The sequence below is a fragment of the Schistocerca gregaria genome, chromosome 7 (genome assembly GCF_023897955.1).
Source record: "Schistocerca gregaria isolate iqSchGreg1 chromosome 7, iqSchGreg1.2, whole genome shotgun sequence".
NCBI lineage: Eukaryota > Metazoa > Arthropoda > Insecta > Orthoptera > Acrididae > Schistocerca > Schistocerca gregaria.
The window spans coordinates 20,906,108-20,929,478 of record NC_064926.1 but is presented as its reverse complement, the minus strand read 5'-3'; the positions used below and the strand labels follow the sequence as shown (position 1 = coordinate 20,929,478).

At 49.1% G+C, this 23,371-nt stretch overlaps 2 non-coding genes across 2 annotated transcripts; both read left to right on the top strand.

The window, feature by feature from the left end:
• The first annotated feature begins 3,953 nt into the window (after positions 1–3,953).
• On the top strand, positions 3,954–4,026 carry Trnak-cuu (transfer RNA lysine (anticodon CUU)). Its single transcript has one exon. It is a non-coding gene; the product is annotated as a tRNA-Lys (tRNA).
• A 9,661-nt stretch (positions 4,027–13,687) lies between these two features.
• On the top strand, positions 13,688–13,759 carry Trnai-aau (transfer RNA isoleucine (anticodon AAU)). The gene has a single exon. It is a non-coding gene; the product is annotated as a tRNA-Ile (tRNA).
• Positions 13,760–23,371: the final 9,612 nt, after the last annotated feature.

Sequence of the window (23,371 nt, the reverse complement as noted above, 5' to 3'; positions counted from 1 at the left end):
TGGTGTCGATTTTAAAAGCACATTCCTCCATAACATCGCTGCCAATTATAAGCAGTTACTCACCAAAGTTTGCATTTGTGCGAAGTTACATAATGTCATAAATAAGACGAGCTTCAAAAGGTTAAACTGCAAAAATAAATTACGTGGCCCAAGTTTGGACCATGCCTAAAGATAATAGGGAAAGGTATGCTGTCAGCTCTTGGACACTTTCTATGTCGTGGCTACGTTCGTAAAGTACTCTCCCGACACGAGATGGGGGACTAAATCTTATCGATGTGTAAATAAAAGGCCCAAGCCCTTTATTTATGCAAAGCCTATAAACTGTAGAGAACATTACCGACTAGTCGGACTGTTCATTCCTTGAACAAAATTACGCTGGCTGTTTTTCACCCGCCTATTGATGACCAACACGTACCTACTACGCTCTGTCACTTCCGGTATTTTCTCTTAGAATGCAGTTATGTGCACACGAGAGCCGTTCAAAAGAATATGGCGCTTTCGTGTACAAGACCTTAATGGTAACTTAATCAAGGGATGGAAAAGAACAGAAATTTCCGAACTACAAGTAGCACACGACATGGAAAACATCCACAGTCCTTACTTTCCTCTACACGTGAAAGCGTCGTGGTATGCTGCCATCAACAGAAAAATCCCGATATATACTGGACTTCATGCAGTTCAATCAACAGACTCGCCAATATGCATAACATGTAACCTAGTTCGCAGCAAAGAACACAGGTTCGTCTGCAATATCACAAAAAAGATAGATGGGTTTATGTAAGAAAGAAATTGTCAAGCATCGGGAGGGCCTCAATGTGTGCAATAACGCCAGCCGATTTTCTCAACCCTGATGCAATGCCATTTCCCAAAACTAAGCGATATGCTGTTAACTGGATAATGAGTCATACAGTGTCCTACATTTTTAGTACCGAGGATAATAACAAGGAGGATTTTTTATGTACCTGGCCATGCAGAAGAACTGATACAACACAGGAAAAACTACTATCACATTTTGAAACTTCTTGAACAAGGTAATTGTGTAACATGCTATTAGACGTTTGACCCAACAGAACTTGCCCAAGACGGAAAAGGTACTTACTGACGGAAGCATGAAGATATAAATAGCGTCATGAAGTTAAATTTATATTTTTTCGCAGTTTTGGAAAACAGACTCTTAAATCCATCATTAAAAAGCCGTAGAGGGTACAAATGACAAGTTGTGCGTCTGAAATAATAAAACAAGTTTTCGTTTTATTATTTCTTTTCCAACTAATGAGGAAGAAATTTTTTAATCCTGTTTTTTTTTTTCTTCACAAGGAAAGGTGGTTTCGTTATATATCGTTTTAAAGGGTTTTTAGTGTTTTCTTATCTCAAGTTTTAAACTTTACTTTTCCTAGAAAGCTGTCACTTGACATCTGGAAGTACTAAGTCTACCCCGTCGAGGTAAACTCATAAAGAAGACCACCAACAAACTTACTTTCTTATTTTTTCTTCGTTTCATTATATTTCCTATGACCGAGAAAAAAGACAAAAAAGCGGTACCCAAAAGAAAGAAAGAAAAAAGAAATGGATGAGGCGTCTGACTTCGGTTCATAATATTACAGGTTCGAATCCTGTCACGGTCGCGTAAAGGGCATACCATTGTACTGTAGTGTTTGAGCACTGCAAAACCACTTGGAAATTTCCGCGGTCCGTTTCCTGGTTATAAATCGGCTTGAACCTGACACACAAGCAAGTCAAACGGGTTTTGTAGCAAAATTTTCGGCACAAAGCAGTCCGCGAGAGTTTTCGGTGTAACTAGCTCATCCCAGACAGGAACTGATTGCTACTCGACTGCCACGTGAGTGCAATCGGGTATGTGTGTTGAATAACGGTACTAGTAGCCACGGAGCTGTTCAAGTAGATTTTCCACCTCTCAGAGACATTTTCATGAAATAGAACTGAAGCACATTTTTCGAAGTAGGAAAGAAATTGGAGCCATGAAAATCTTCCATAAGTGATCGCAAGTCCCATCAGTTAGGTGTGACGTATAATTCGTCGGTTGGATGCTCGCGAAGCCCGGCTAGCTCAGTTCTGCTAGGAGGCGCCTCATTAGTTCTGTGGCAGAGCGCAGGTCTAGTTAACCTGAATCCTTGAGTTCGATCCTTATAGAAGGCAAATGCATTTTGTAATAGCACTACCTACCGTGGCCCTTTCGAAAAAAGCTGCAAGGCTAAGCAAAATTATCAGTGGGAGTGGTATTCTTAAATACCGTCGAATGTGAATAGTGCGAATGGTGTTATTAAAAGAAAGGCACCCGATTGAGAAGGCTGATTTGGAAACACTGTTTCGTCAGTCTTATAAGGTCTTGAATGTAACGTGTGGATTGGAAACAGCAAGGGTATAGAGATGGAGAATTGCGGAAATGATGGGAAACATACTTTCTGAGGTGTAGGAATGTTGAAAATGTTATGTTTACGAGGGAACGTTGTGTGCAAATGACCGTGTGGCCTAATAGTTAGTCACGGCTTTTCCGCCGGGGCGTACAGCCGTCTGCAGCGCTCGCTGTTTGCTGCGGGCATTCTCTATCTTCGCGCGATTATTTATACTTAGGCGTGAAGATGGATTCGCACTTCCGTAAACCGACCGTGAAGTAACCTTTTTAGTTTTAAATCGACCGTGAAGTATACTTTTATTTTTGACTCTCCGTGGACAAGAATTTACGCTTTTGACTGCTTTTTGCGTGAAGATCTCGCTCTCCGTGGTGAGGGAGTTATCGGAATCGCTTACTATTTTCTCAGTAATGAAGTTGCGGAACGATGAAGTTTGCAGAAGAGCTGTGACCAGCACGAATGGGACTGCAAGTTACACTTGGACAGGTGGTGTGGGTAGTACTGTCACGATATCTTCTGCTGCTGTGGGTTTCCGCAACACCCGAATATATAAGCTGCCGTTTGAAATGGACGAAACGAGTATGAGGGACCCGCTCTCCGGCTTGGGTACTGTTTACACTGTAGCATCGGAACTCTCGACGAACCTTATGTTCTTTAATGTGGACAACGGGGTCAGGGTAGTGCGAAACGTCCTTCACCCTTGTGCCGGTCTTTATTCCTATAAGGGGTATTAAAGCACTTGTGACCTATGAGGGACAGTCCCGTACGTGCTCCGTTCGGATTTCCGCGGAGCACCTCCGTGCGCAATATCCTCGCAGGCGACCTGCACGGCTTGTTTACTGTAACCGGACTGAGGTTAGCAAGCCGGGCGCACGCCCTTGGTCGTATGCAGTTGTCACCGGCGGGGCGCTACTACAGGAAACAATCGCTGAGCCTCAGTCTGCCGGTGCAGAACAAACGATCTGTCCCGACGATCGCGCGCAGCCGACCGGAGTGACCGAGCGGTTCTAGGCGCTACATTCTGGAAGCGCGCGATCGCTGCTTCGGATCGTGCCTCGGGCATGGATGTGTGTGTTGTACTTAGGTTAGTTAGGTTTAGATAGTTCTACGTTCTAGGGGACTCATGACCTCAGCAGTTCAGTCCCATAGTGCTCAGAGCCATTTGAACCATTTGACCCAGTTCTGCACTGGCACAACTTGGTCGGGTCATGCCTGATTTCACAGCATCTACCGCACCTATAAGCCATGAGACTGACAATAGACCCACAGCGCAATAAGGAACAAATAATTCGGTTTAGCCCCGGTAGCCTCAACTACGGAACCCACTGTGCTTTCTTCCGCTGCCGAAGTTCCTTTGCCAACAGCGAGTTTAGAGTCAAATCCAGTATGTGTGTTAATTTTGACGCCACTAGCGCTGCAGGTTTTCATGTATTTCTCAGAAATGATTATGAAATAAAAGTGAAGCACGTGACGTGTGTGACGCTAAGAAAACATTAGGCAGCATGGAGAGATTCTGTATGGGACCACCCAACCCAAACGAGTATTGTGTGACGTGCGACCCGGCCCCTATTCACCGAGGCAGCCCGGCTAGCTCAGTCGGTAGAGCATGAGATTCTTAATCTCAGGGTCGTGGTTTCGAGCCCCACGCTGGGCGGAACGGTATTTTGTTCCGCTGCAGATGTAAATTACAGTTCATCTGATTAATGTGACGTAATGGACATAGTAACTTAAAACTTTGCCTAGTTCCTCATCAGTCGCAAGGAAACTGTGTTTGAAGATGAAAGTGATTTCGTAGATATATGTGAAAGACATGTTCTGAAATGCAAGTGTTGTTCCGTACGTGACGCTGTATTTGCCGGTGGCGTTGGAGTGTATCCCTGTCACGAGTCCGCAGGAAGGAGCGATAGAGGTGGCGGAATTCACGAAGAAAGAGGACAGCCCGCAGAGACATATGTGGAAGACATGTCCTGAAATGCAAGTGTTGTTCCGTACATGTCTCTGTATTTGCCGGTGGCGTTGGAGTGTATCCCTATCACCAGTGTATGCCTGTCACCAGTGTGCAGGAAGGAGCGATAGAGCGGCGGGATTCACAGAGGAGGAATGCAGCCCGCGGAGACATATGTGAAAGACATTTTCTGAAATGCAAGTGGTGTTCCGTACGTGTCGCTGTATTTGCAGGTGGCGTTGGAGTGTATCCCCGTCACGACTGCACAGGAAGGAGCGATAGAGGTGGCGGGATTCACAGAGGAGGAGGACAGCCCGCGGAGACATTTTTGAAAGACATGTTCTGAAATGCAACTGTTGTTCCGTACGTGTCGCTGTATTTGCCAGTGGTGGTGGAGTGTATTCCTGTCACGAGTGCGCAGGAAGGAGAGATAGAGGCGGCGGAATTCATGGAGGAGGAGGACAGCCCACGGAGACATATGTGAAAGACATGTTCTGAAATGCAAGTGTTGTTCTGTACATGTCGCTGTATTTGCCGGTGGCGTTGGAGTGTATCCCTGTCACGAGTGCTTAGGAAGGGGCGATAGAGGCGTCGGGATACATGGAGGAAAAGTACAGCCCGCGGAGACATGTGTGAAAGACATGTTCTGAAATGCAAGTGTTGTTCCGTACGTGTCGCTGTATTTGCCAGGGGCTTTGGAGTGTATCCCTGTCACGAGTGCGCAGGAAGGAGCGACAGATGCGGCGGAATTCACGGAGGAGGAAGACAGCATGCGGAAACATTTGTGAAAGAAATGTTCTCAAGTGCAAGTGATGTTCCGTACGTGTCGCTGTATTTGCCGGTGGTGTTGGAGTGTATCCCTTTCAGGAGTGCGCAGGAAGTGGCGATAGAGGCGGCGGGATTCACGGAGGAGGACAGCCCGTGGATACATATGTGAAAGACATGATCTGAAATGCAAGTGTTGTTCCGTACGTGTCGCTGTATTTGCCGGTGGCGTTGGAGTGTATCCCTGTCACGAGTGCGCAGGAAGGAGCGATAGATGCGGCGGAATTCATGGAGGAAGAGGACAGCCCGCAGGGATATAGGTGAAAGACAGATTCTGAAATGAAAGTGTTTTCCGTACGTGTCGCTGTATTTACCCGTAGCGTTGGAGTGTATCCCCATCACGAGAGCGTAGGTAAGGGCGACAGAGGCGGCGGGATTTACGGAGGAGGACGACAGCCTGCGGAGACATATGTGAAAGACATTATTGGAAATCCAAGTGTTGTTCTGTACGTGTCGCTGTATTTGCCGGTGGCGTTGGAGAGTTTCCCTGTCACAGGTGCGCAGGAAGGAGCGATAGAGGCGGCGGGATTCACGGAGTTGGAGGACAGCACGCGGAGATATATGTGAAAGACATTTTCTGAAATGCAAGTGGTGTTCCGTACGTGTCGCTGTATTTGCAGGTGGCGTTGGAGTGTATCCCCGTCACGACTGCACAGGAAGGAGCGATAGAGGTGGCGGGATTCACAGAGGAGGAGGACAGCCCGCGGAGACATTTTTGAAAGACATGTTCTGAAATGTAACTGTTGTTCCGTACGTGTCGCTGTATTTGCCGGTGGTGGTGGAGTGTATCCCTGTCACGAGTGCGCAGGAAGGAGAGATAGAGGCGGCGGAATTCATGGAGGAGGAGGACAGCCCACGGAGACATATGTGAAAGACATGTTCTGAAATGCAAGTGTTGTTCTGTACATGTCGCTGCATTTTCCGGTGGCGTTGGAGTGTATACCTGTCACGAGTGCTTAGGAAAGGGCGATAGAAGCGGCGGGATTCACGCAGGAAGAGGACAGACCGGGGTGAAATATGTGAAAGACATGTTCTGTAATGTAAATGTTGCTCCGTACGTGACAGTATGTTTGCCGGTGGCGTTATAGTTTATCACTGCCACGAGTGCGTAGGAAGGGACGATAGAGGCGGCGGGATACATGGAGGAAAAGTACAGCCCGCGGAGATATGTGTGAAAGACATGTTCTAAAATGCAAGTGTTGTTCTGTACGTGTCGCTGTATTTGCCGGATGCTTTTGAGTGTATCCCTGTTGCGAGTGCGCAGTAAGGAGCGACAGAGGCGGCAGGATTCACGCAGGAGGATGGCAGCCTGCGGAGACATATGTGAAAGACATGTTCTGAAATGCAAGTGTTGTTCCGTACGTGTCGCTGTATTTGCCAGTGGCGTTGGAGTGAATCCCTGTTACGAGTGCGCAGGAATGAGAGATAGAGACGGCGGAATTCATGGAGGAGGAGGACAGCCCACGGAGACATATGTGAAAGACATGTTCTCAAATGCAAGTGTTGTTCTGTACGTGTCGCTGTATTTGCCGGTAGCTTTGGAGTGTATCAGTTTCACGAGAGTGCAGGAAGGAGCCATAGGTGGACAGCCCGCGAGGACATATGTGAAAGACATGTTCTGAAATGCAAGTGTTGTTCTGTACATGTCGCTGTATTTGCCGATGGCGTTGGAGTGTATCCCTGTCACGAGTGCTTAGGAAGCGGCGATAGAAGCGGCGGGATTCACGGAGGAAGAGGACAGACCGGGGTGAAATATGTGAAAGACATGTCCTGTAATGTAAATGTTGCTCCGTACGTGACAGTATGTTTGCCGGTGGCGTTATAGTTTATCACTGCCACGAGTGCGTAGGAAGGGGCGATAGAGGCGGCGGGATACATGGAGGAAAAGTACAGCCCGCGGAGACATGTGTGAAAGACATGTTCTAAAATGCAAGTGTTGTTCTGTACGTGTCGCTGTATTTGTCGGGTGCTTTTGAGTGTATCCCTGTTGCGAGTGCCCAGTAAGGAGCGACAGAGGCGGCAGGATTCACGCAGGAGGATGACAGCCTGCGGAGACATATGTGAAAGACATGTTCTGAAATGCAAGTGTTGTTCCGTACGTGTCGCTGTATTTGCCAGTGGCGTTGGAGTGTATCCCTGTCAAGAGTGCGTAGGTAGGGGCGATAGAGGCGACGCGATTTACGGAGAAAAAGGACAGCGAGCGGTGACATATGTGAAAGACATGTTCTGAAATGCAAGTGTTGTTCTGTACATGTCGCTGTATTTACCTGTGGCGTTGGAGTGTATCCCTGTCACGAGTGCGCAGGAAGGGGTGATAGAGGCCGCGGGATACGCTAAGGAGGAGGACAGTCCGCAGAGACATATGTGAAAGACATGTTCTGAAATGCAAGTGTTGTTCCGTACGTGTCGCTGTATTTGCCGGTGGTGTTGGTTGGAGAGCACATTGGCTATGTGTCAGATGTGTAGCCAAGCAGTAATGGTGCGCCATAGCTGCAAATATTAGTCGGCAATATGAAATGTTGTCAGCTGAAGCCTGATGATCCAGACGACCGTAAGGACGAAGTACGCACACTTACCGCTAGACCGCGCCTCTTTAGCTCAGTCGCAGAGCACTGGTGTAGTAAACCAGTGGTCGTGAGTTCGATCCTCACAGGAGCAGACGAATTTTGGAAATCAGGTGCGCGTCGTGGCCATATAGCAAACAGTATCTGGGATGACAAACAATTAGCGACAGGCGTTTTATTAAGAATTTGTCTCAGATGTTATTAAGGCGAATGGCGCAGATAAAGCATTTGCCAAAGCGGTACAGCACGATTCTCCGACGGTAATTCGCTTGTATACTGCCCTTTGATTGTGCTGTTGCGGTACCAATCGCAGTGATAGGTGTTGCAGGTGCCAGCCAGCCAGCCCGTCCTTCGCCGTGCAGCGGTCACCACCACCACCAGCAGCGAGCAGCGAGGAGCGAGTAGCGAGCGGCTGGCAGCCTACAGCGGTTCCCGGTAGCAGCGGTTCCCGGTAAGAGCGGTCCCCGCCAGTAGCGGTCTCGCCAGCAGCCCGCCAGCGCCAGCCCCCGCCAACGCCGGTTCCCGCCAGCACCGGTCCCCGCCAGCCCTGGTCGCCGCCAGCATCCAGCGGTGGTCCTAGCTGCCTCCAGCAGCAGCAGCAGCAGCAGCGGAGGCGTCACCACCAGCCAGCCAACCGGGTCGCCCCCACCGCCAGCGACAGCAGAGTGAGGCTTTGGCCCCAGTCTCCTTCGTTCTTCGTCACCTTGTACTCTGTGTCTCTCGTCGCCCTTCCTGTCTCTCGTTTGTTTCCTTGTCTTGTTATGTGTTTTTCCTGTCATCATAATGTCAAACCCTACCAGCTCCTCTACAGCCACCACCACTGCCATCATCTACACCTCCCCACTCAGCCGCTGCCACCACTATCACATGGTGTGCCGCATCACTCGCCGCTCAGTCCATCCCCCCACTCCTCACTCTCCCATCTCCCTCCCTATTCGTCGCCCCATCCTCGGCTCCTCCCTCCCGTGCCTCCTCCGATCCCTTCCCTCCCACTATCCCGCTGCTTCTTCCGTTTCTGTGGCCCCCGCTAGGGTGGTTGCCGGAGAGCTACAGCTCATGCTCGACTCTCCCCTTCGCCCTCGTCGTCATTATCATCATTGTCGCCTTCGCCGTCACCCTTACTGTCTCCGGCGCCGACTCCAGCACCGGGACCTGCCACTCCCCGCCACTTTCCAGTCGTTCCCATCCCCCATACCTCCTCCGCCGCCGTCAAGCGACCCAGTGGCTCCCCTGCCTCTTCTACTCCCAAAAAGGCTGCGCCTCGTCCCCCTTCTCCAACTCATGATGCCATGGATGTCTCCCCGCCTGCCTCCCTCCTCATCCTCCTCCACCCCCTCCTACCGCTAGCTCCTCTCCCGTCCTGATCCCTCCTTCCTTGAAGCCCGGAACCTCACCCTCTTCCTTAGCCAGAATTTTCCTGGTGCCCCCATCTCCCTCCTTACTGCTCGCCGTGATTCGGTGCTCATCCCTTCCCCCAGCCCTACCCTCCACACGGACCTCCTTTCCCTGTCACCCGCTTTGGGCCTAATGCCTCCCTCACCCCTGCTCCTTCGCCATCTCCCTCCCGCCAACCCCAACCCCCGCGTCACTCGCCGACCCTCACCGCCGTGATCACTCGGCTTAGTCTGGCGATCACAGAGGAGGAGGTGTTGGCAGAGCTCAAGGCGCATCCTCGTCTGGAGATGTGTGCAGTTCGCCACATTCATGCTGCCCCACCCGGCTTATGCGGGTCTTTTCCGAGCACGCCCCCTCCATCGACCTCTCCTTTCCGACCCCACCAAACACCTGATCCTTAGTCTCTTCTTCCCCGGCCTTACCATTACCTGCGCCACCATCTATGTCCGCCCTAACGCCCCTATTCCCTTCGACTTCTCACATTGACCGTACCTTCTCCTCCTACGTGATCGCCGCCGACCTCAACATCCACAGTCGTTCCGCCGCCCAGCTACGGCGGTGGCATCGGTTCCTCTCCTCCCTTCAAGGCGACCTCATCCCCATCCCCCAGCACACCCGTCCCGAATCCAACTCCACTCCTGATGTTGTCCTTTCCTCCGCCAACCTCCTTGGCCGCATAACGGTGGATGTCCTGGACCCTATTGGTAGCGACCATCTCCCTGTTCTCCTCACCCTTTCAGACAGTCGTCGCCCCCGCCCCAACCCTCATCATGACCCTCCCCTAAGTATGTCCATAACTATTCCCGTGCCAACTGGAATGCCTACTGGGATACCCTCTCCACCCAGGTCGATAGCCACCACTTCACCTTCCGTCGCCCTGCAAATGTAACCCATGCCGCCACCTTTCTCCAGCAGACCTTGTCTGAGGCCGTGGAGGCCCACTTCCCTACTGTCGCTATCCACCACCACCGTCCTACCTTACCCCCACAGGCTGTCCTCCTCCTCCAAGAATCCCGCCGTCTCTACCGTGCCTTCCTCCACACGCGTGACCCGGACACACTACGATGCCACCGGCAACTCCAACGACACGTTTGTAATTTGCTCGCGAGTCACACTCGTGACTCCTCAAGCTCCTTTCAGGCCGTACGTGGGGTCTGGACCCCGCCACCATCCTCCACATCTATAAATCCCTCATCCGCCCTATCCTCTGCTACGCCCATCCGGAGTGGATCTCCGCCCCCATTCCTTTTATAAATTTCTTCAAATCCTTGAACGCCATGCTCTCCACCTCGCCTATCGCATCCGTCTCCCCTCCCCCACACAGATCCTGTACGATCTCATTCCTTTCCCCCACCTCCTCCTTTTCCTTGAAAGGATACAGATCCTGTACACCTCCCCGCAAACTCGACCCTCCTCACCCTCTTGTCTCGCCCATCCTCTCCCACCCCCGCCCGCTGCCGCGCCTGTATTCCCACGTCCCACCCGGTCTACATCTCTCTACCCTCCTTACCCTCTCCCAAGGTGGCTTCCGGAAGCTCCCCCTTCCTGATGAAGTCCTCCTCCCCTCCGTCTACCCCTCCTATCAACTTTGATCCTACCCGGCCCCACTTCCTGTGGCCTCTCCACTTGGCACCTTCCCTCCCTTCTCTCTCCTTTTCCGCCGTCCCCTTCCCCCACCCCTCTTCCCCCGGGCTCCTCCTTTTTTATCCTCCCCTCCCCCTGTCTCCCTTGCCCATGGCATCTGCCCTCCCCTCTCCTTGTCCCACTCCCCTTTTTCCTCCCCCTCCCTTGGCAGGTCCCCGGACTCGCACATGCTCAGTGAACATTCGCGCGCCGGAGATCATTGCCGTCAGTGTCTCGTGTGTGTGCCTTCCTTTTGTGTTCAGTGTCCTTTCGCCGTCACGCCACCACCGTTCACGTGTGCCGTCGCAGTCATCCGTGTTATGTGCGCTGTGTCTCCAAGTGTTACTGTTTTTTTGAATCTACATTTTTTGCCCGCCGTTTTTATTGTATTGTCTGTGCCACCTATATGTCATGTTATTGTACCACTCAAGGCTGAAGAGCAGGGTAATATGCTGCTGCCAGCCCACCTTGTATTGATGTGTGAGGTGATTAAAATTACAATAAAGAAAAAAAAAGTACAGCATAAGGTGGGACGAGGCAGTCTGAATTATATTTTATAGATGTAGTTTTCACATATATCAGAGCCTCTCGCGGTAGAAGTCTTCGTGGTCGTCGTCGTCGTCGTCGTCGTCGCCGCCGTCGCCGCCGCTCCTGCAGAAGTAGCAAATGCGGCGAGGGACGCCCTGTCTTCGATTCCGAATTCACAAAGTGTGTGGTCTTGATTCCCAATCTATATTTGGTCGGTCTCGTAAGGGGTTGAATGTAACGAATGGGTGGGAAACAGCAAGGGCCAGTGGCTCTGTAGAACGAAAAATCAATTCCTCAGGGGTGTGAGCGTTTCGAGATGAGTCGTATATAAGTAATACTTGGTCGTCCGTGACCGTCAGGCCTAATCGATACACACAGCACTTATTCATGGAATCTTTGGAGCAGCTGCTTATTGTCGTATTCTGCTTTGGTTGGGAAATAAGTGACTGGCACAGGATGTGTATATACAATTTCTGATTAATTTTATAGTCTGACATGCAGTTTTTTTCCAGCTGTGCATCTGCTTCATGTTTCAGCAACGTTTAATTTCAGTGACCAGCTGAAGAATAAGTTCTGAGCGTCGAACGAACAGCTGAAATGTGACAACGTTAAACATTGACAGCTTTGAGTTTACACTGAACGTTTATTTAGAAAAATATTTGTTTAAAAGGAGAAATGACAGAAACTGGCGATGGGTCATGGGGACATCTTGAAGATACAGAATATTTCGGAAGGATTTCTAGAACTACAGATTACGCAGTTCTCACTAAGGAGAATCTAAAGGAGACCAACTATGCTACGTGTACAGAGGCTGCTCACTGTATGATATACTGTACACATACGCAGCGGATCTTTGATTTATACAGCGATAGGGCTGCAGTTTTGATGCAGATGCGATTCGATGGATATATTGGCTTTCCTGGAGGACTCATAGATGAAGCAGAAGATGTTATTACAGGACTGAATAGAGAATTAGTTGAAGAAATGAACTTCTCTCCTACAAAAAATTTAATAAAAGATGAAAACCACATAGTTTCTCATTGGAATAAAAGTACAAAATTGGTATTAAACTTCTATGCTGTGGAGGATACAATGGAGGAACTTTTTCATATTGAAAAAAATTCTGTATTTGCACATGATTATGGCACAGAGGTTCTTGGAACTCTGCGGGTACCATTATACACAATGGGTGATGGTTATAGGGGATTTCCAAATTCTCTTAATAATAAATTTTGTGGCAACTCTAAACAACAGTTGCTATACTCTCTGCATCATCTGGGCTTAATGACAGAGAAGGAGATACAGAATGCAGTTAATGCTCAACCTGTTTCTGCATGATTTATCATTCCATGTGATATTTATTTAGATCAAACTCTAAAGTGAAATATTATGTGATTTAATTATACATTACGTGAACTGTGACATGAGAAGTTATTGTTCATATATTGTTATGTATTTGTAAAGATTAATAAATATATTTATTTGATTGTTATATCATGCTAAACTAAAAAATAGGATAAGGCGTCGGACTTCGGATCCGAAGATTGAAGGTTCGAATCCTGTCACGGTCGCGTTTTTCCAGTTCTGAAAAAGAAACATTCCGTTTTAGTGTAGCTATTGAGGAGTACGAAACCGCCTGAATGTTGCTGTTGACCATTTCCTGCTTGGAGATGCGCTTGAGCTTGAAACACACACAACAAGACCGGTGTTAACTAACGAAATGGTCGGCAGAGTGCCGTCACCGCGAGTTTTGGCTGGCACTTGCACATCTAAGACAACGACGGAAAGTAACTCGTTCGGCTTATGAGTTACATCAAGTATGTGTGTTAATTTTGACGCCACTAGCTTAGAAGGTTTTCATGCAATTCCTTTATCTCTCAGAAATGATAATGAAATAAAAGTGAAGTACGTGACGAGTGTGACGTTAGGAAAACATTAGGCAGCATGGAGAGATTCTGTATGGGACCACCCAAGCCAAACGAGTACTGTGTGACATGCGACCCAACACGTATTCACCGAGGCTGCACGGCTAGCTCAGTCGGTAGAATATGAGACTCTTTAATCTCAGGGTCGTGGGTTCGAGCCCCACGCTGGGTGGAACGGAATTTTTTTCCGCTGCAGATGTAAATTACCATTTTTCTGATTAACATGATTTAAAGGAAATAGCAACTTAAAACTTTGCCTAGGTCTCCGTCTTTCGCAAGGAAACTGTATTTGAAGGTGGAGGTGATTTTGTAGACATGTGTGAAAGACATGTTCTGAAATGCAAGTGGTGTTGGTTGGAGATCACATAGGTTACGTGTCAGATGTGTAGCCAAACAGTAACAGGTCGCCATAGCTGCAAATATTAGTCAGTAATATGAAGTGTTGTCAGCTGAAGCCTGATGATCCAGACGACCGTAAGGACAAAGTACGCAAACTTACCGCTAAACCGCGCCTCTTTAGCTCAGTGGCAGAGCACTGGTGTAATAAACCAGTGGTCGTGAGTTCGATCCTCACAGGAGGCAGACGAATTTTGGAAATCAGTTGCGCGTCGTGGCCGTATAGCAAACAGTATCTGGTATGACGAACAAATAGCGACAGGCGGTTTATTAAGAATTACTCCCACATGTGATTAAGGCGAATGGCGCAGATAAAGCATTTGCCAAAGCGGTACAGCGTAAAATCCCTCATCCGCCATATCCTTTGTTACGCCCATCTGGCCTGGATCTCTGCCTCCGCTACCTTTTACAAATCCCCCCAAATCATTGAACGCCATGGTCTCCGCCTCGCCTATCACATCCCTCCCCCACGTGGATCCTGTATGATCTCATTCCATTCCCCCACCACCTCCTTTTCCTTGAGAGATTACGGATCCAGTACATATCACGCAATCTCGATCCTCCTCACCCGCTTGTCTCGCCCATCCTCTCCCGCCCCGCCCGCTTGTCTCGCCCATCCTCTCCCCCCCGCCCGCTGCCGCGACTGTATTCCCATGTCCCACCCGGTCTCCATCTCTCTACCCTCCTTACCCTCTCCCAATGTGGCTTCCGCCAGCTCCCACTCCCTGATGATGTCCTCCTTCCCTCCATATACCCCTCCTACCAACTTTGATCCTCCTTCCCTCTTCCTGTCTCTGTTCCTTTGGGCATCCTCCCTCGCTCATTCCTTTCTCCCCACTCCTCCCCCAGGTTTCCCCTCCCCTGTCCATCTACTCCTCCTCCCATGTCCTCAGCCATTGGAGTCTCTGTTCTCCCCTCTCCACCCCCTCCCCCCACCCCTCTTTCCCTCTTGGCAGGTGCCCGGACACGCACACGCTACGTGGACTTTCGTGCGCCGGAGATCATCGCCATCAGTGTCTTGTGTGTGCCGTCGTGTTTAGTGTTCAGTGTTCACCGTCGCACTCCATCGTTCACCTGTCCCATCGCCGTCTTCCGTGTTTGCGCGCCGCGTCACCAGTTTTCAGTGTGTACTATCGTCAAGTGTGAACGGCTCCATGTTTGCCTTTCTGTGTCAACTGTTTTCTTGCCCACCGTTCTGTAACCTATGTGTAGTCTTTCTGTATTTCCTCATTGTGTATCCTCTGGCTGAAGAGCAGCATAGAACCTTGCTGACAGCCTGCCTGTTATACAGGCTTTAAAATAACAATAAAGAAAAAAAAGAAGAAAAAAAAGGTACAGCATAAGGTGGGACGAGGCAGTCTGAATTATATTTTATAGGTGTATTTTTCACATATTTTACAGCCTCTCGAGGTAGAAGTCGTCGTCGTCGTCGTCGTCGTCGTCGCCGCCGCCGCCGCCGCCGCCGCCGCCGCTACTGCAGAAGCAGCAAATGCGGGGAGGGACGCCCTGCCTTCGATTCCGAATGCACAAAGTGTGTGGACTTGATTCCCAATCTATATTTGCTCGGTCTCGTAAGGGGTTGAATGTAACGAATGGGTGGGAAACAGCAAGGGCCAGCGGCTCTGTACAACGATAAAACAAGTCCTCAGGGGTGTGAGCGTTTCGACATGCGTCGTATATATGTGTTAATTGGTCGTCAGTGACCGTGTGGCCTAATGGATAAGGCGTCCGACTTCGGATCCGAAGATTGCAGGTTCGAATCCTGACACAGTCGTGTTTTTCAGTTCTGAAAAAGAAACATTCCGTTTTAGTGTAGCTATTGAGGATTACGAAACCGTCTGAATGTTGCTGTTGACCATTTCCTGCTTGGAGATGCACTTGAGCTTGAAACACACACAACAAGACCGGTGTTAACTAGCGAAATGGTCGGCAGAGTGCCGTCACCGCGAGTTTTGGCTGGCACTTGCACATCTAAGACAACGACGGAAAGTAACTCGTTCGGCATATGAGTTACATCAAGTATGTGTGTTAATTTTGACGCCACTAGCTCTGCAGGTTTTCATGCAATTTCTTTATCTCTCAGAAATGATTATGAAATAAAAGTGAAGTACGTGACGCGTGTGACGTTAGGAAAACATTAGGAAGCATGGAGAGATTCTGTATGGGACCACCCAAGCCAAACGAGTACTGTGTGACATTCGACCCAGCACGTATTCACCGAGGCTGCCCGGCTAGCTCAGTCGGTAGAGCGTGAGACTCTTAACATCAGGGTTGTGGGTTTGTGCCTCACGCTGGGCGGAACGGAATTTTTTTCCGCTGCAGATGTAGATTACCGTTTTTCTGATTAACGTGATGTAATGGAAATAGCAACTTAAAACTTTGCCTAGGTCTCCGTCTGTCGCAAGGAATCTGTATTTGAAGGTGGAGGTGATTTTGTAGACATGTGTGAAAGACATGATCTGAAATGCAAATGGTGTTGGTTGGAGAGCACATCGGTTACGTGTCAGATGTGTAGCCAAGCAGTAATGGTGCGCCATAGCTGCAAATATTAGTCGGTAATATGAAGTGTTGTCAGCTGAAGCCTAATGATCCAGACGACCGTAAGGACGAATTACGCAAACTTACCGCTAGACCGCCCCTCTTTAGCTCAGTGGCAGAGCACTGGTGTATAAACCGCGGGTCGTGAGTTCGATCCTCACAGGAGGCAGACGTATTTTGGAAATCAGTTGCGCGTCGTGGCCGTATAGCAAACAGTACCTGGTATGACGAACAAATAGCGGCAGGCGGTTTATTAAGAATTACTCTCAGATGTGATTAAGCCGAATTGCGCAGATAAAGCATTTGCCAAAGCGGTAGCATAAGGTGGGACGAGGCAGTCTGAATTATCTTTTATAGATGTATTTTTCACATATATCAACCTTTCGAAGTAGAAGTCGTCGTCGTCGTCGCTCCTGCAGAAGTAGCAAATGCGGGGAGGGACGCCCTGCCTTCTATTCCGAATGCACAAAGTGTGTGGTCTTGATTCCCAATCTCTATTTGCTCGGTCTCGTAAGGGGTTGAATGTAACGAGTGGGTGGGAAACAGCAAGGGCCAGCGGCTCTGTAGAACGATAAAACAATTCCTCAGGGGTGTGAGCGTTTCGAGATGAGTCGTATATAAGTATTAAGTGGTCGTCAGTTACCGTGTGGCCTAATGGATTAAGTCGGCTCTCAGCCGTGGCAGCGTGCAGGACGGCCCCGCGCGCCGGCCCCGTGCTCCGCTGCAGGTTTGTTTACTTCCGCGTCGTAGCTTTAAGGTTTTGCGTCCGTCCACCGTGAACAACATGTCGAGCGCTTACCGCCGTGCGATTCTACAATTTTCCTTCCCAGCTGAACATGCGCGACTTCGTGCACATGAAGTTGAAACGTTCCTACGTGAAGAAGTTCGTTTAGATCCTAACCACGTTATCGGAATCCATTTTTCGATCACGAGTAGTGTCGTTCATATTAAAATGACAAACACCGAGGTGTGTGAAGATGTTATTCGCTGCCATACCAATGGACTTAAGTTCAAATACTCTGATGGTCACGTCGGAGCAGTAACACTTGAACTCGCAGAGTACGGTCAACGCACGATTAGGGTGTTTGAACTACCATTTGAAGTGCCGAAGGACGTAGTTGTCTCTGCGTTACAACCATACGGTAACGTCATCGGTTACGTAGAGGAAAAATGGCAAACCTTCACGACCTACCATGTCCTTAATGGTGTGCGTCAGGTAAAAATTGAACTGAAAAAACATATACCATCATACCTGACAATTGGCGGTGTGCGAGCCATTGTCATGTACGTCGGCCAACCCCGAACATCTGCGGGTTGTGGACAAGAAGGCCACGTCAGATCCGCCTGCATGCGACGCCGCCTGATCCAAACGCCGGTCGACGAGGAAGCGTCCCCAGCGGTGATCACTCAGATCCCTGTCACATATGCCAAGGTTGCCCAGGAAGGTAGCACCTCTACACAGGGTCTTCCTGCTCTGTTGACGTCGTCTGATCAGGCAGATGCAACCGCTACTGAGATTCCTTCTGAGGTGCCACAGACGCCAGATCCTGACCTTCCACATCATCGCAGCACTGTGACTGAAAATGCTGCTCAGATGGACGTTGATCCGGGAGTGGTACCTACTTCTGCTTTCCTTCAGACAGGTCCGGAGTCAGACGAAGACCACCCGCAATCAGACTCGGAACGACCTGTTCGAAAACAAGGGTCGACACGAAAGAGAAAGAAACGTAGCCGTACACCCCCTGATGAATCCATTCTACGGATGGATGCCAGAGATGCAGAACTGAAGATGGACGACAAACCGCTCTATGATGTCCAAAAGTCTGATGCGAACGACCCGCCACAGGCGACCACTGGCAACGATTACCTCTCCTTACTGGCGCCGTCGCCCCCACAGGTCGACGCTGAAGAAAGTCTATATGCTGAGCCGAAAACTACGTCTCCTCTCCACATGGATGATGTAAACAGTCGGTACCCTACCGCAGTATCAGTCTCCTGGGCAGACGACGTGGAGATCGAAGGGACTGGGGTGGACGGTGCTGATGATGGGGCGCCCCCATCGGTTGCGCCCGCGCCCGCAAACTCTCCACAATAGCAACCTCTTCAGCGGACCGGCAAGATCGACGACCTCTCGCCCCTGAAGAAGCAGCCCCTCCTGTGCCTGTGGGACTCCAACACCAGCGTTATCGTATCGCAACGATTAACCTCGTGACCATTCGTGCGCCCCACAAACTAGCGCTGCTCCGCGATATGATTTATGATGCGGACATTGATATTGCGCTTTTTCAGGAAGTGCATGTCGCCGATTTTTCACCACCACATGGCTTCACGGCGCATCTTTCTCCCGCTTCGGACACCGGTAGTGGTGTTGCCATCATCTTACGAGAAGGTCTTCCTGCCGAAGATGTCCTATACCTCCCCAACGGGAGAGGTATGGCCCTTACTCTCTTTGGTGTACGCATCGTCAACATTTATGCGCCGTCGGGCTCCAGCTACCGTCGTGAACGCAATGCCTTCTTCGCAGATGAAGTTACACCCCTTTTTATGGGACCACACGATGACTGGTTCATGGGTGGAGGCTTCAACTGCAGCCAGCGACCTCAGGATCAATTGCCGCGTCACTCACCATGCGCAGCTCTGGAAACAGTCGTGACGCGGCTACAATTTGTCGACACGTGGAGACATGTTCACGATGATCGTTTGGGCTTTACGTACTACACTGCGCACTCCTGTAGCTGACTGGATCGCATCTACATCTCGCGATCGCTAATTCAACACACACGACAGGCTGAAATCTGGCCTGTTGCTTTCTCAGATCATGAGGCTTACTTCTGTGACGTTGTTCTCACAAGACAGGCAGTATGGCACAGACGTGGTTTATGGAAACTGAACACGGCACTTCTTAATTCACCTGACTGTCGACTTCTAATAGAAGACACTTGGATCACATGTAATAGACGCCGTCCCACGTATCCGTCTACCATATCCTGGTGGATCCAGTGTGCAAAACCTGCTCTTCGAAAAACTTTGATCCGATATGGCAAAGATGTTGTCGCCTGGAGGAAGAGCACTATGGACTTTTACTACAGGATCCTACGAGAATGCTCCACGATGCCAGCCTCCCCTGAGCGCCATACAAGGATAAACCATGCTAAGGCCCAAATCTCCAATCTCATGCGAAGGCACTTGGAAGGAGCGATAGTACGATTTCGTACTGCTGATCGCATGCCTCATGATCATCCATCTATGTACCATATCAACCAAGAGCGCCAACATCGTCGCCGAAAATTTATTCCCATCCTAACAGACCAAGCTGGACGTCGCTACGTAAGCCAATCTGCAATAGGGAATGTACTTCATGTCCACTACCAGCAGCTCTACGCCGCAATTCCACATTCCCCAGAGTTGATCGAGGAAGTCTCACAGCTCAGCTTCGGTGGTCTCCCAGGAGATGCGGCGATTGATTTGGTATCAGAGGTGGCTGATGATGAAGTCCGCGATGCGATCCGATCAGGAACCATCAATCGCTCCCCAGGACCCGACGGTCTTCCCCTCGAATTTTATCGCACCTTCCGTGATTTGTTAGAGTCCACCTTCACCTCCATATGTCGGGAGCTGATGTCTCCGGAAGTACCTGTGCCGGACTCTTTCATGGAAGGAATTATTATTCCTGTACATAAACCGCATGGTGGCAACAATATCAGTGATTATCGGCCCCTCACCCTCCTTAACAGTGATATGAAAATCTTCACTCGCCTTCTGGCGGCACGACTTAAAACTGTTGCCCGATATGTTGTGTCGCCAGACCAAGCATCTCTGGGAGGGGATAATAATATCCGCACGGCTTTATGCCGCTACAGGGATGTGATCGCCGTTACCCAGGCACAACGCCTCTCTGGGGCACTTGCGTCTTTGGACTTTAGTCAAGCTTTTGATAGGGTTGACCATTCGTTCCTTACGGCCGTTCTCCACCATATGGGTTTCCCAGTCGCCGTTATCACGGTAGTGATGCGCCTTCTGCGGGGTGCCTCTTCCAGGATTATGTACAATGGCAGACTCACTCCTCCGATAAAAATAGGTCGATCCGTACGTCAAGGTTGCCCTCTATCAGCGATTTTGTACGCCTTTTCCATGGAATCCTTGCTATGTGGGCTCAGACAACGTTTGGTAGGGTTGTTCATAGATCGATACCGATTCTGTTGCACGGCCTATGCTGACGATGTAGTCCTCTGTTTACGTAATGCCGACGAGGTTCGAGCTGTTTTGACGTGGGTAGCGACTTATGGTGAGGCGTCAGGTAGCTCTTTAAACGTACGTAAGTCACACGTTATGTTCATTAGCACGGGACTCCCTGTGGAGTGTGTTACACCTCTCACCACCGTTGATACCATTCGCTGTTTGGGAATAGACTTTTCATCTGATCTCCGGCGTTCAGCCGCCATCAACTGCAGACGCCTCCTTTTAATGATCAGAGCAGGTCTTATGGACCATCGCCTTCGATCCCTAGATATTCTCCAACGAGCTCGATATGTCAATATATATATCGCATCCCGAGTGCCCCATGTAGCACAAGTTCTACCTTTCCCGCTTACTATGGCACGTCGCATGTTGGCAGCGATGGCATCTTTCGTCAGCTCTGGGCTGTTGTTCAAAGTTAACTATGCAACACTTACTCTTCCCCGTGAACGAGGTGGGATAGGTCTGTTTCACGTGCCGGATAGAGCTCGCGCCCTATTTGTCAGGTCCCAGATGACGGTATGGACACGATGCCCAACGAGCCTCACTGGTCTCCTCGTGACGGCATATACGCCGGTCTCACTGTCAGCCCCAGTGATGATCTCGGACGTTCCGGTCCAGTTCCATTATATACGATACTTCTTTCTTGAACTCAGTTATCTACGCCTCACCTTACGGAGACAGCTTTTACTCAAGACAAAGGCAGTATACAATGTGCTCCAATTAGGTCGTCCACCTAACCCGATTGAACAAAAGTTCCCCCAGGTAGACTGGCGTCATGTATGGCGCGCGGTTTTCGCCCGTTACCTTGACACGAGTGTTCAGTTTGTCTGGTACCTAACTGTCAATGGTAAGCAAATCAATCAATCACGCCTTCATCGTATCCACCTCGCCCAATCACCTCTCTGTTCCATGTGTGGAGTCCCAGACAATGATGAACATCGGTTTGTTTGCGGACCGGCGGCGGAGGTTTGGCACTTCATTCGCCTTATTGTCGCTTTTCTAACGCGGGACATTCTGGATCGGATTACTCTCCTTTCATTATTATTTCCGGATCGTGAATATTTTCCTCGGACAAAGACCAATGCTGTGAATTGGATTCGCGGACATGCCATTCACTACCTATTTGGACAAACTGTAGACTCTGTACTCGATTTTTGGACATACCTCAATGACCGTCATTATGTCGTTGTCCGTCACCCAAAACACAGACAATTTTTCTCGAACTTCCTTGGGAGTGCTTTCCACGACCCGCCTCGCAGCTGGAATGTGTTAAGCCAAGAGAGAAGAACGTTTCCTGTTTGAACCAATGAACATTTCTGAACAATTGAACAGAACACATCAATTTCGAGAAGACGTGACTCAACATATTACCAGCGGGGCGCAGAAGGCCTCTGATCAATGACACAACAAAACTAAACAAAAATAAAAAAAATAATAACATAACAACAATAAAAATAAAAATAAAATTCAGAAAAAAAGGAGATATTGTTTTGTTTGTAAGGATAGCCCTAATCTTGATTTCCTATATTTAACCTGGTAGATAGGCAGCTCTCTGGGGTAGGTTTAGTCAGGAGCCAACGCCTGAAGTGGAACAGTATTTTTTTTTAAGGATGAAAAGTGGCGGTGGCACTTGGATTTTTTTAGTTCCATTTTATAAAAGGGTTAACTAATGAAAAAAAATGAAAAAAGAAAAAAAAAGAAAAAAAAGAAAAAAGAAAAACAAAAGTGGTAAAAAAAAGTGGCGCAATCGGTTAGTGCACGGTACTTATAGACAGTAAGTCGTGAGCAATGCCGGGGTTGTGAGTTCGAGCCTCACCTGAAGCAATATTTTTATTTAGCTCAACGTACTCTGTATTCAACTAACATTATGTCCTTACATGGTTTTCATCTAGTTCCGCTCCTTTTTATGTACATTTTTTTAGCAAAAAAAATGGATAAGGGTGTCGGACTTCGGATCCGAAGATTGCAGGTTCGAATCCTGACACACTCGTGTTTTTCCAGTTCTGAAAAAGAAACATTCCGTTTTAGTGTAGCTATTGAGGAGTACGAAACAGTCTGAATGTTGCTGTTGACCATTTCCTGCTTGGAGATGCGCTTGAGCTTGAAACACACACAACAAGACCGGTGTTAAATACCGAAATGGTCGGCAGAGTGCCGTCACCGCGAGTTTTGGCTGGCACTTGCACATCTAAGACAACGTCGGAAAGTAACTCGATCGGCATATGAGTTACATCAAGTATGTGTGTTAATTTTGACGCCACTAGCTCTGCAGGTTTTCATGCAATTTCTTTATCTCTCAGAAATGATTATGAAATAAAAGTGAAGTACGTGACGCGTGTGACGTTAGGGAAACATTAGGCAGCATGGAGAGATTCTGTATGGGACCACCCAAGCCAAACGAGTACTGTGTGACATTCGACCCAGCACGTATTCACCGAGGCTGCCCGGCTAGCTCAGTCGGTAGAGCGTGAGACTCTTAACATCAGGGTTGTGGGTTTGTGCCTCACGCTGGGCGGAACGGAATTTTGTTCTGCTGCAGATGTAGATTACCGTTTTTCTGATTAACGTGATGTAATGGAAATAGCAACTTAAAACTTTGCCTAGGTCTCCGTCTGTCGCAAGGAATCTGTATTTGAAGGTGGAGGTGATTTTGTAGACATGTGTGAATGACATGTTCTGAAATGCAAGCGGTGTTGGTTGGAGAGCACATCGGTTACGTGTCAGATGTGTAGCCAAGCAGTAATGGTGCGCCATAGCTGCAAATATTAGTCGGTAATATGAAGTGTTGTCAGCTGTAGCCTGTTGATCCAGACGGCCGTAAGGACGAATTACGCAAACTTACCGCTAGACCGCGCCTCTTTAGCTCAGTGGCAGTTCCGCTTCAGACGCCGTGCAGTGTAGACGTGCCTAGTTTTCCGCTCCGCCGTAGCGTTACGTATAGTGGGATATCGTTTGTTTACGTGTAGTGTTGTACCTTTTGTGAGTTTTTCTACGTCGTTGTTTCGTTCCTTGTGTTACTTT